At 32.8% G+C, this 12,645-nt stretch overlaps 1 pseudogene; it reads left to right on the forward strand.

The window, feature by feature from the left end:
• The first annotated feature begins 1,526 nt into the window (after positions 1-1,526).
• Positions 1,527-10,106, forward strand: LOC149542290 (clathrin heavy chain 1-like; annotated as a pseudogene).
• The last annotated feature ends 2,539 nt before the right edge of the window (positions 10,107-12,645 follow it).

Genomic DNA, 12,645 nt, shown 5'->3' on the forward strand with positions numbered 1-12,645 from the left:
AATCTCATAATCATTTAGGTGTATATGTTGGCTTACAAGCTTTGGAAACTTTAAAATGCATATGTTTGGGAAGAGATGTATTCTAGTATTTGTTTTTTTGAACTTTTTATTTAAGGTCTTGTTTGATAGATCTACACTCTAGTTTGAAGTAAAACAATTCATATGGCAACAATTTCAATACTGTGATTGGTGGCAGTACTTTTGTATGTTTTTATGTACACATTTACCAATGAAGAAAGTGTGACTAGTGGTGTCTCTCTATCTTCCATTTCATTTGGCATGTGCTTTAATTGTCATGATGTTTCATTTACATTTAATAAACTTCATATTTTGATCCTTCTACATCAATGTTTGTGTATAGTTTTTCTTGGAAGGATTAAATGTATTTCTAGGATAACATAGTTAGGCAGTCTTAACCATAAGGTTCAATAATTTTACCAGACTGAACTAATGCATCTTAGAACTGCATTGTATCACCTTTGGGGCACATTTGTGTAGTTCTCTCCATAGATAAACATGTGATCCTGATAGAGAGTAGATAAACATTTGATGATTTTATTGATACATTATGGGGAAATTTTCAATTAGAATGTGTTTTTCACATGTTGTTTTAGCTACAAAACCATGCAATTTATCTTTTAAGATGTCATTTTAGCTACAAAACCATGCCATTCAATTCCACTTTAAGGGTCATTGGATGTCAATGAAGTAAAATATTTTAAATCTTCAAACTTGTCATGAGGAATGGTAGTAAAAGAATAGTATGGTGTGTAAATGTTTGCCCTAATTCATTAGCGGATGTAACTAGTGATAAAAGTTATGCCAGATAGATCTTACTGTAGTCCTAATTTGTGCACTAATAGATAGACCTTCAGTTGATAGAGTAACAGAGAGCAGTACTGCTGAAGCTGATCCATTTCCTAGAGTAGTCTGTGTGATTAGTATTGGTTCATATGCAAGGACATTGTTGGTGAACAAGAAAACTATGTTTCTATTAAAAGAATAAAAGTTTCCAGGTGCTTTAAAATTGTTATTATTTAAAGTGTGAATTTAGTTTACTTTTACCTTACTCAATTTGAACTGATAATCCCTTTATGCTTTTGTAGGTAATAATGCTTTCTTTGATCATCTTTTTGATATGACATTGAGACTATCTGGACCCACCATACGTAAAAGGTACACAGTTTTATATCATCACTACATAATTTTTCTTTTCTTCCATTTATTGTACTATATTAAAGTTATTGATCTAACAATCTAATTTTTTTTTAAAGGTAGAATTTACAAGCTATGGAATTAAAAAATCAGCTGATTACATCTTTTGAGGAGAAATTTGGAAAAAAACATTTTTGACACTAGCCTACTTCTCGAAAGAGCATCAAAGCATATAAAGACTATGAGGGATCAATATAGAAGGGCTCTTAAGGAGAACCCAAAGTATGACCATCCTCCTATGATTCTATTGATGGAGTGGAATGAAATAATAGAAGATGCAAAGGAGAAAAAGCTATGTGAAAATAGAGTAAATGAAGCAACATAGGGCAAAAAAAGGTATGTCATGATAGTATTAACTACATTGTAATCATGCAATAATTATTGATATTTTTAAATATATAATCTAAGATGTTTGAAATTTTTCATAGATTGCAAGACACATCCGTGGCTACAAAAGCGAGACTACAAAAGGTTGGCCAACACAAACTTGGCTCTGGTGGCTATATGAATCTCCAGTCTTGACTTGTAAGTAGGAGCAATGAAATTTCATATTTATTATTTTATATAATGTTGCAAATTTTTTTTAAAAATAAAACCATACATGGAAAACTAACGATATTAAGAAAAAAATATAGGGCACAGAATTCAATGTGGAGGTCATAGATGAAGATAGAAAAATTGCCTTGAAGGAAGGCTATAAAGTTGTGGTTTCACATCTATGTGAAGAATCTAAAAGCCTTGCCCAAGAATCTAGTGCACCAAATGATATCTCATAGGTAAATTGGTTAGATGAAAAGTAAATGAAATTGAATAGTTGAGAAGATTCTTTTTTGGTATTAGTTTTGAATGTAAATTGATTGCATAACAATGTGCATAACATTTTACTGTAGCCTTCATATCCTATCACAAAACCTACTCCTGATGAAGGCCATTATGTGCATTATAGTGGTGGAGGTATTAATTTTCTATTGGAAAATTAATTATGCAATTATGAATGCAATTTAACATCTTCAATTGCAATTTGATGTGTATCCTTTTTTTGAATATTTTAGAGCATGTTGAACATCATGGTGAAGGAGTGGAGCATGTTCCAAGTGTTCAACATGTTGACGCGACAGTAGATCAAAATGTTACTGTACATGATGTGGCATTGTTAGGTAAGGAAAATGCATGTTATGTTGTACTAGTACTTAATTAGAGATTTGTAATGGATAAAAAAAGAAAAAGAGTATGCCAATTTATCCCATTTACTTGTTCTTACAATAGAGCTCCCCTTTAGTGCAACAACCTCTTGCTCCTCCAAAGAGAAGGAGCCATCATAATTTGACATTACACGTGCCAAAAGAGGAGGAGAATGAGGAAGATATGGATGCTCCTATGAGCACTTTTCTTAAGAAAGCTAAGAAAAACAAAAAAAAGAAATGATGTTTTAAAATGCTCTTTGATAAACCTTGTTGGATAATGAAAGAACTTTTTTTTAAGTAATTATCTAAGAATGATGCATATTAAATGTTAATGAATATTGTTATGTGTTAATGAAGTATTGATTAGTATTGTGTATTAATGAATTTTATATCATATTAATGAATGTTATATGATTGTATTGATTGAATGTTATAATTCATAAATGGGTGAATGAATGAATGAAGTATATAGTTAGATGATAATGGGTAATTTAGATTTATGTTAGGGGGAGGGAGGTGAGGCCAGATGTGCTTCCACCTTCATGTGGTTGGCTTGTTAAGTAGAGAATCTTATAGTATTCTTGAAACCAAGTGAAGCTCAAACTAACATACCAAGGAACCGCAAAACCCAAATCCATCTACCTCTCATCTTCTCATCCCAATAAGTCATCTTTTCTACCACTTTTATTTGGAAGGGTCTAAAGCTTGATCAATTCATCATCTGCATATCTTGAAATCATAATGCTCCAAAGAAAAGAATGATGTGCTTGAATAATGTACACTATTTCTTTCACCCACTTTATTTGGATGCCAATTGCTTGCATCACCAAGTTGAGGTAGTGTAACTTGTAAGTTTCCCAAAATATGTGCTCATATCTCACCTCAATTGATGCAGGGTCTACAACCTTAATCCACCAAAATCTTCTTAAGCTCCTAGTAGCACCCAACCCACTGCAAGATGCCAAGCAAGTTTACTAGCCTTTACCCAATGCTGACCTCTATCTCTCCAAGTGAACTCCACTTCTCTAAGGTCTTACCCCTTTTCTAGGGCTCTAAGAAAACTTGGGTCAAATTAAGGCTTTAGGGACAGTAGCCCTCAACTAGGCCAAATATGGAAAATTAGGCACAATGCTTTCAAGGCTTCAAACAAAGACTGGTTTTGTCATTCCTAGTCCTATATAACTTAGTTTTTATTAAATAAAAATACAAGAACTCCATTACTTAACCTTTGATTCAAATATGACCCCATTTTCCAACAAGATTATCTAATATAAATCCTAGAATCTCTTCCCACGATAGTGGTTGGCTTTGACATGATTTTTACTAAGTTCATTTTTGTGTATACAGGTTGGAATGGAGCATTGGGCTCGCTGGGTTCACCAAAATTTTTAGCATGGTGCTCTCTAGAATATCCACGAGGTATGAAATTAATGCTATTGTAGTTTGAGCTAAAGTGGATGAAAAAATGATCTTCAACCCTAAAATTCCACTGTAACAAAAAAAAAGGTTTACTTACTTTGTTCTAATCAAACATTCACTTGGTTTTGCAGTCTCAACACAGGCCTAGAGATGGACATTTCGAAATGAACAATATATTTACCATCCTCAATTCCATCCTTGCCAATGTCTTATTAACATACAGACTCTACTATGAAGACCTTGTGCCAAGTCTTTGTTTTGGTGTTGTATAGGCTACCCCTACCTTGTCTTCTATATTTTTATGAATTCAATCTTGGAAAATGGTGCAATAATGTTAAGGATCTTGAGCTAATATAACATCTACTCATATAGGCCAAGGATCAGTTGCCACTTACTGGAAAGGGCTTTCAACTTGCATTTGGGAAAAATAGTTTATTTGACTCTTCCTTTGTATAGGTTACCTTAACTGTTTACTAATTTTTTTATAACCAATACATGAACTTGTCTTCATAGAAATTTCTTGAATGTTTTTCATATTCAAATTTGATCTGTTGCATTGTAATATTCCAATTTTCTTCTTGCATTTTGTTCCTAGTGAATTTGAAGAATACTTGTCTAGGGAGAACTCATATGCATATGTACATGTTGATAATTTCAGAATCATTGAACTGGTCGAAGTGGTATTTAGTTGATTTTTTTCTATAAATATGTTCTCTGTTGATATTAAAGATGAACTATAGGAACTATTTTTGGTTGCATTTACAATGGATTTCATGAAATGGTCCTTGGGTTTATGTGAAAGGACATTAACACTTAGCTGAAACTCTTTCAAATGAGTTTTATTGTGGAGTTCTTGTTTTGCTTTCACCTATAGTGATCTCATACTCTAATTTTCCTTGTAGAGAAGTTCAGTATTATGAGTATATTTTGAAAATTTATTTAATCTAGTTTTCCAATTTTTTGAAATACATTTGATTTCAATTTTTATTCCATTGTAGTAAGAAAAATTACTTTATTGCATACTTTGTTTAGATTGGTGATAATAAGTTTTTATTAATAATAAAATTCTGACAAAACACAAAGGGAAACCAGGCACCTTTGCCATATGGCTACTTACCCTCTGTACCCTTCAGAACTAAGCCTTACTGCCGATACAATTGAATATCCCATATTATCTAAAATTTGGAAATATAGCAGGAAGTGTACCAAAAATTGCAAACATAAACATCTAAATATAAATATCTAAAAAGCTCTATTCTCATTCCATACCAAAACAAACATTTTTTGGCCATTGGAGATGCCATTGACTAGAAATCTACTACATTTGCACTTCTAGTTACCTATTTAATTCCTAAAGCCAATATCTCAAATGCATTTTCAAAGGCAACATTTTAATTTATTCTTTACTGTTCTCTTTTGTTATACTGATGTCTGATGTTTTTCATTATTTTGGTGTGTACATGTAAAGAGAGTGAATGATAGTGCTTCTGTTTGAGCTTTGTCTGGATATCAGGACTCATATTTTGATATTATGTATGACACTTGTAAATAGAGTGGAAAGTGAATATATTAGTTTCAATTTTGAACTTTTTAAATGTAATCATGGAAGCCAGGGTTCACAAAGAAACATATGGATCTATTTTTCCCACCAGATTTTATTGATGATTTTCCAGTATCCATACAGGTAAAATGATTTTCTAATGACAATGCTATAGGGACTATTTGAGATATTGGTCTCCTAATGCAATTCATTGATATTAACAGATATCACACAAGTCTATTCTGATATATGTAATTACAAAGCTAGGACTTCTATTTGTTTATGATTTGGAAACAACAACAGTAATTTATAGGAATAGGATCAGTCTAGATCCAATATTTTTAACATCTGAAGAAACCAGAGTTGGTGGGTTCTTTGCTGTCAATTGGAGGGGGCAACTTTTGCTTGCAACTGTCAATGAAGCTACAATTGTGCCTTTTGTTAGTAGACAGGTTGTTTTTTGATATATGGTATTTTGACTGAAGCTAGCCTTCCATTTAATGCTCTCCATATATTAACTAATGTATGTGTTGCATTTCTCTAGCTCAAGAACCTTGAGCTTGCTGTGAATCTTGCTAAAAGAGGAAAGCTTCCACAGGCCAAAAATTTGGTAAGTGTCAACAACAATGATGTTGCATATTTTAGTGCATGTCTAAAATGTATGCATTGGGATACATGAGAATCAACTCCCAAAGTACATATCTACTTTTTCAACCAACATTGTAACAACAAATTATAGATATTCATGAGGCCATATTTGTTCATTAACTTGGAATTTACTCTAGTAGATTCAAAATGTGTATGAAGTTGGACACTTTCACTGATACCTCAAATATGGAATTGAGGGGATTTTCAATGACCAATATTTGAGCACTTATATTTTTAGGGTTCGGTGTTGATTTTTTTTGTATTTTTTCTATTAATTTAATGGAATTCATGTAATACAACATAATTGAAACTAATGTACTCCTGACTAGTGTAAATTTAGATAATAAGCAAAAGAGTGTATAAATTGAATGTTTACATTTTTTATTAGTTTAGGCATAAAAAAATACATTTTTAAGATTGCCACTAATAATATAAATTGGTACCATTATGTTCTTGCAGCTTGAAGAAATAGATGTTGTAATTGGATATTTTTGTTTGTTATGTAGGTTGTCCAGCGTTTCCAAGAGTTGTTTTCTTAGATGAAGTATAAAGAAGTAGCATAACTTGCAACAGAATCTCCTCAAGGCATTCTCTGTACACTAGACACTGTAGCAAAGTTCCAGGTAGTTTTGGATTTTATCAAAGATATATCCTATTATAAGTAGGTCTAATAAATAGCAAGGGTTCAATATTTAAAAATATCATACTCAGAATTATTATTAAAGAAACTGCCAATGTTTTTGCAGAGCGTTCCAATACAATTGGGGCAAACACCACTACTTCTCCAGTATTTTGGTACTTTATTGACAAAAGGAAAGATAAATGCATTTGTGTCTCTTGAACTATCACGATTAGTTGTAAATCAAAGCAAAAAGAATCTTTTGGAGAATTGGCTTGCTGAGGACAAGTTGGAGTGTAGTGAGGAATTGGGGGATCTTGTGAAGGTTAGTTTTGATACTTTTGGTTAAAATTAGGTACCATGATTTGCACACTAATCAACACTGTATTTTGTAATTACTAAATTAGTATATGGTCTTTTATGTCTTAACGTTTCCTATAATCTTGGTAATTATATAATTCTATTTTTGAGTAAAGTTGCCAATGTGAAGTCTATTATTTTTGTCGACCATCCTCTATGTTTGCTCTGTGACTGTAAATTGCAACTATTTCCTCATTTCACTTTTTGAAAAAGTGTGTTTTGGAAATTCTTATCCCTGTTATATTCTAAAATCTAAATGGCCTGGGTACTTGTTACTAGGGAACTTATATCTTGTTTTAGTCAAGTGGCATGGAATTGTTTATAATCTTATAGTTGTATCTTCATGCTCTGCTTTAGCAAAACTCATTCTAGTTTTAATGTTGTAGCAACTTCTAATTTTTTTTACTAGGAAGTTATGAAGTTTTAGAATGTTTTATTAGTGGATTTCTCTACTCTACTGTTTAATCTCGTCATGCTTTTGCCAAATGTTTTTTTTCAATTGTTTAGTTGTAACTTCTTTGTTCTATTTAAAAACTTGGATAATTAATTATATACTTTTTGCACATTTGTATATATGATGCTAAATCATTTTTTTGAGTTACCTTTTGTTTCTTGGTGTAGACTATGGACAATCACCTTGCACTAAAAATATATATTAAAGCAAGGGCCACCCCCAAAGTTGTAGCAGCTTTTGCTGAGAGAAGGGAGTTTGATAAAATACTTATTTACCCTAAATAGCTACACCTTGGATTTGTTCACTTGTCATTTATGATGGAAGATAGGGCTTGTTTATGTTTAAACTAATTGGAATTATTTTTTGGAAGCATTTGTTTCTTTTAGTTCCACATTCTCTTTGTTGTGTTTAATGCTTATAGCTTTACAGATTGTGAATGAGGCATAACATAAGGCACTCATGAATTTTTTAGGTTGGGTACACTCCATATTACTTGTTTCTCCTTCAGATAATTTTGCACTTTGATCCTGAGGTATTATCAATTTATAAAAATATATTTCTGATAGTGAATCTGAAGATGTTTTAAAGAAAGAGGTCTTATTTGTTGAAAATTATTTCTAGGGCACTATAAATTTTGCACTGATGATGTCTCAAATGGAAGGGGGTTGTCCTATTGACTACAATGTCATCACGGATCTTTTTATTTAGTTATATGCTTTCTAGATGTTGTAAGTTCACATATTTTCTTCCTGTTTATAAATAACTTTTGGATTTTGATGTTGAAGTCTATAGTTGAGGTCACTATCAAACTATTGCTCTTATTGAAATTTATTTTTTATATGATTTTTTCTTGTAGGGCCTGTATTTGGTGATAAAACATATTTGTTTTGAAAATACTTGGGAACTAACTATAAAGTACATTCTCCTCAAAATCAGATTTAACTTTTTTGTTTTATCAACACATTTTTGAAGTTTGTTTCATTTGTCAATCTGATATATAACATTGTGTGAAAATTCAAATATTTGCAAAGGATAAACTTCTTATGCTGAAGTATAATTATTCTTCAATATAACTTACTATACTTTTGTTTCCAATTTAAATCTATACGTAGCGTAATATGATCTGTGAAGCAACATCATTTTTGTTGGATTTTTTTAAGCCTAATTTGCCAGAACATGCACATCTTCAAACTAAGGCAAGTTGTTAATATGATCATGAATCAACTAGCTTTTAAACCTAGTTTAAAAGTACACTAATGTGCAAAGTTTGGAAAGAGTGAAAATTTAACTATTTATACATTGTTGATTGTAGAAATTACTGTGGTTTTGTCTTTTCTAATTTTATTTTCCTTGTAGGTTCTTGAGATTAATTTGGTCACTTTCCCTAATGTTGCTCATGCTATCTTGGTAAAAGGAATTTTTAGTCACTATGACCATGCTCGTATAGCACAATTGTGTGAGAAAGTTGGTTTATATATGCATGCACTTCAGGTAGGTGATTCATTGGGAGTACACTTGAGCTTTAATATAGATTGAATATTTTGTATGAAATATTGTCTATATGAATTTTTGTGGAAATCTTTTTTAGGTTTACTCCATTTTTCCTTATGTCAAATGGTTTCTTAGGAATTATTTATGCATCACTAATATTGTTTGGTTATAGCACTATATAGAGTTGTCCAATATCAAACATGCCATTGTCAACACCCACACTATTGAGCCATAGGTCTATGAAACATCCTGTACTCTTGAAATTGAATAGAAACTATCAATTCCCTTATTGATTCTAGAACTTTTCAGGCTCTTGTCGAGTTCTTTGGGACCCTTTCTAGAGAGTGGGCATTGGAGTGCATGAAAGATCTCCTCCTTGTTAACTTGAGGGGAAATCTCCAAATCATTGTCCAAGTAAAAAGCTTTCAGTTTTAATGCACATTTCAAATCAATAATGGGTGTAGATGACAAAGATAAATGCTATCTTTGTTTTTGATAATTTCTTTCATGTCTCATAGGCTGCAAAAGAATATTCTAAACAATTGGGTGTAGATTCATGCATCAAGTTGTTTGAACTATTCAAGTCTTATGAAGGGCTTTATTTCTTCTTAGGTGCATATTTGAGCTCCAGGTGATTTGAATTGGGATTGTCACTTATATCATTTTGTTACTTGAAATCCATTTGATTTGACTTCAAATTGATGCTTATATGACAAACTTCATTTTGGATGTCATTGGTAGTGAGGATCCTAAAATTCACTTCAAATACATTGAAGCAACAACCAAAATTGGACAAATCAAGGAGGTGGAACATGTTACAAGGGAGTCAAACTTCTATGATGCTGAAAAGATAAAGAACTTCTTTATGGAAGCAAGACTTCCATATGCTTGTCCACTAATAAATGTTTGTGATCAATTTGGATTTGTTCTAGACCCTACCCACTACTTATATTCGAACAATATGTTGTGATACATTGAGGGCTATGTCCAAAAGGTAGGTTCCTATATCGAACACTTATTTTATATGCCAAAGAGGTATTTAGTCAATTGTTTTCTATAAATATGTTCTTTGTTGATATTAAAGATGAACTATAGGAACTGCTATTGGTTGCATTTACAATGGATTTCATGAAATGGTCCCTGGGTTTCTATGAGAGGACATTAACACTTAGCTGAAACTCTTTCAAATGAGTTTGATTGTGGCAAAAAATATCAACTAAGGAGTTGAAAACAAGGTAATGCTTCTAGCACTAATGCTAATGTGATCATAGACAATTGTAAACAGAAGGAATAGAGAGAAACAACACGCACCCCAGTGAAGCATACCAGAATTATCTGGTATGCCCACCCAACCATGTCTTCAATCTGCAACACACTTTTATTTTTGCCTCCACCTATTAGAGGATCCAACACTCATAAAACAATGAAAAATGGATTCTATGAAAACTCTCCTCCATACTCAATTTATTTTATCTACACAGAAGGGAGAATACGTACTCACTTGAATCTTGCAGTTGACATTTGTTATGGGTTGCAATGAGGTCCTCTAAAACCTTGTAAACATCTATACATAAAAGATTAAGGACCATTAATTAATGAGAACATATTCGTTTCATTTTTGTCCACCTATCCTCAGGTGGGAACTCCTCTTTTTCTGACAAAATACCTTCCTTATGAAGGAACCCTTCAATCACCTTAGCTACTTCCTCTGTTTGAGAACCCAAGACCTCCATATCTCCAACTTGACTAGAATGGTGGAGGACGACCCAAACTTATGCATTGCATTATGGGATGCAACCACCAGCTTAAGTACAAAGTCCTCACAAATAGAAGCTTTAGAATGTAGCAATCTGCAAACCCCAAGACCACTACCCCCTAAAGCTACCTGCTACCATATTACTATAGAAGAAAAATGGAATGTGGCTATTTGTCAGATACTTTATGCTTTATGAGAGAATTACTTGCCTTGCAGGTCCACATATTTTGTGACACAGTACTAAAAAGCTGACAGAGCCCCCACCGTATAGAACATAGATATTAATTGACAAATCACAATTGATATCTTCTATTTCCAATCCTAGCATATTGAGATAATTCTTAATAGAAACTTCCTCCATGGAACCACTTATGAGTGGAAAATTGTTCAATGTAATAGATGTGTTTTCAGATCCTTTTTCAAAGACTAAAGTAATAACCACCCTATGAAAAGAAAAATAAGGGACATGGCTCCAAAATCAAGAAAAAAACATTATTTCTGTATGAATGATATGCCATTGCAATAAACTTGTGGTCATGCCATTACTTTTTACCAATTTCTTATTGCATTGTATGTAGAACCAACTAGAGGTGACAAGGCTTTAACAAATCACTTGCAAAGTTTTAGACATACCAGGTTGCTGAGATTTACAAGAAGACAACCAGCTAAAGAATCACAAATGTTAGCTATGATTATTTGGGATCTAACGCATAGTGCAAGAGTCTTACTTGTACTGAAGAAATAACCATTACAATTTGTCATTGTCAAATGTTGTGTAATGCACGCTGTTATAATTCTAAGCTGTCCTCAAAGGAAATGACCTTACTCGTTCATGCTAGATAAAAGGAAAATGATTCTGCAATGATAGACAAAAGTGCCAACTAAAAGACATTGTCATCATGTATTCAGTACATTAAATTAAACCCAAGTAGCATCTGTATAGCAAACAAAGCTCACTTCAACACTAAAAACAATGTGCGACAGTAACCTCTGCTTCTAGTTTGAGATAAACTTGCCTCTCCATTACAGGCTTCAATCATGCTTACAAAAATTCTCACCTTGGCTTACCTTGTAGAGGCAGGGTAGGAGTTTTAATACTCAAATTGTCCCCTCGCAATTGTTAAATAATGCTCTCATGTCAAGTTTGGAAGTGACCCTCCTACTCGCATACTGGTTATTTGGTTGTGGATGAGTATATTTTCATGTATGGCCTTCCTTCTCCTCTTCTACGTTTAAAAAATCCAATAAACTCTCCTTTTTCCAAGTTTCTTAAAAATTGTCTTCCTCCTCAAACTGGATATGCTTAAAATTGCAGCGTGGAATAACTTAAATGAATAGTCATATCTTCAGAGTGAATGTATATCTGCTACACGCCACGAGGAGCTGTAGACTATTATCCTATTCTGCACATCTTTATACTAATTTTTAAAATCAGGTGAATGAATTTTTTAATCTTTGAATGTTGCATTTGTTTCTAATATGTCCGATACGTAATTTACAATACATGATGCTAAGGTATTGTGAAAGAGCTTCTGAACCTCCAATCGGGACTGAGCAAAACTTTTAATTTATAAAATGCTACACGTCTTATTTCTGCTGCAATCAATGGCCATGTTGAGGTTGTTAATGAGCTTCTTGCAAAAGACTACCAGTTTATTGAAATCGCTAGGAGCAATGGCAAGAATGCATTGCATTTTGCTGCAAGAAGTGGTTACACGGAGATAGTTATAGCTCTTCTGGAAAAGGATCCACATTTGGTTCAAAGATAAGACAGGAAAGGGCAGACAACATTGCACATGGCAGCCAAAGGTGCAAACTGCTTGGAAGTAGTGAAGGTACTCCTTAAGGTTGATCTAGCTATAGTTTTGATGCCAGACAAAAAGGGTAACACTGCATTACATGTTGCCACAAGGGAGAAGCATGAAGAGGTTCTTGCTCTTTACCAAATCTGTGTTTTAT

Source organism: Cupressus sempervirens, chromosome 8 (genome assembly GCF_028749045.1).
Source record: "Cupressus sempervirens isolate cs-2001-9-10 chromosome 8, ASM2874904v1, whole genome shotgun sequence".
Taxonomy (NCBI): Eukaryota; Viridiplantae; Streptophyta; class Pinopsida; order Cupressales; family Cupressaceae; genus Cupressus; species Cupressus sempervirens.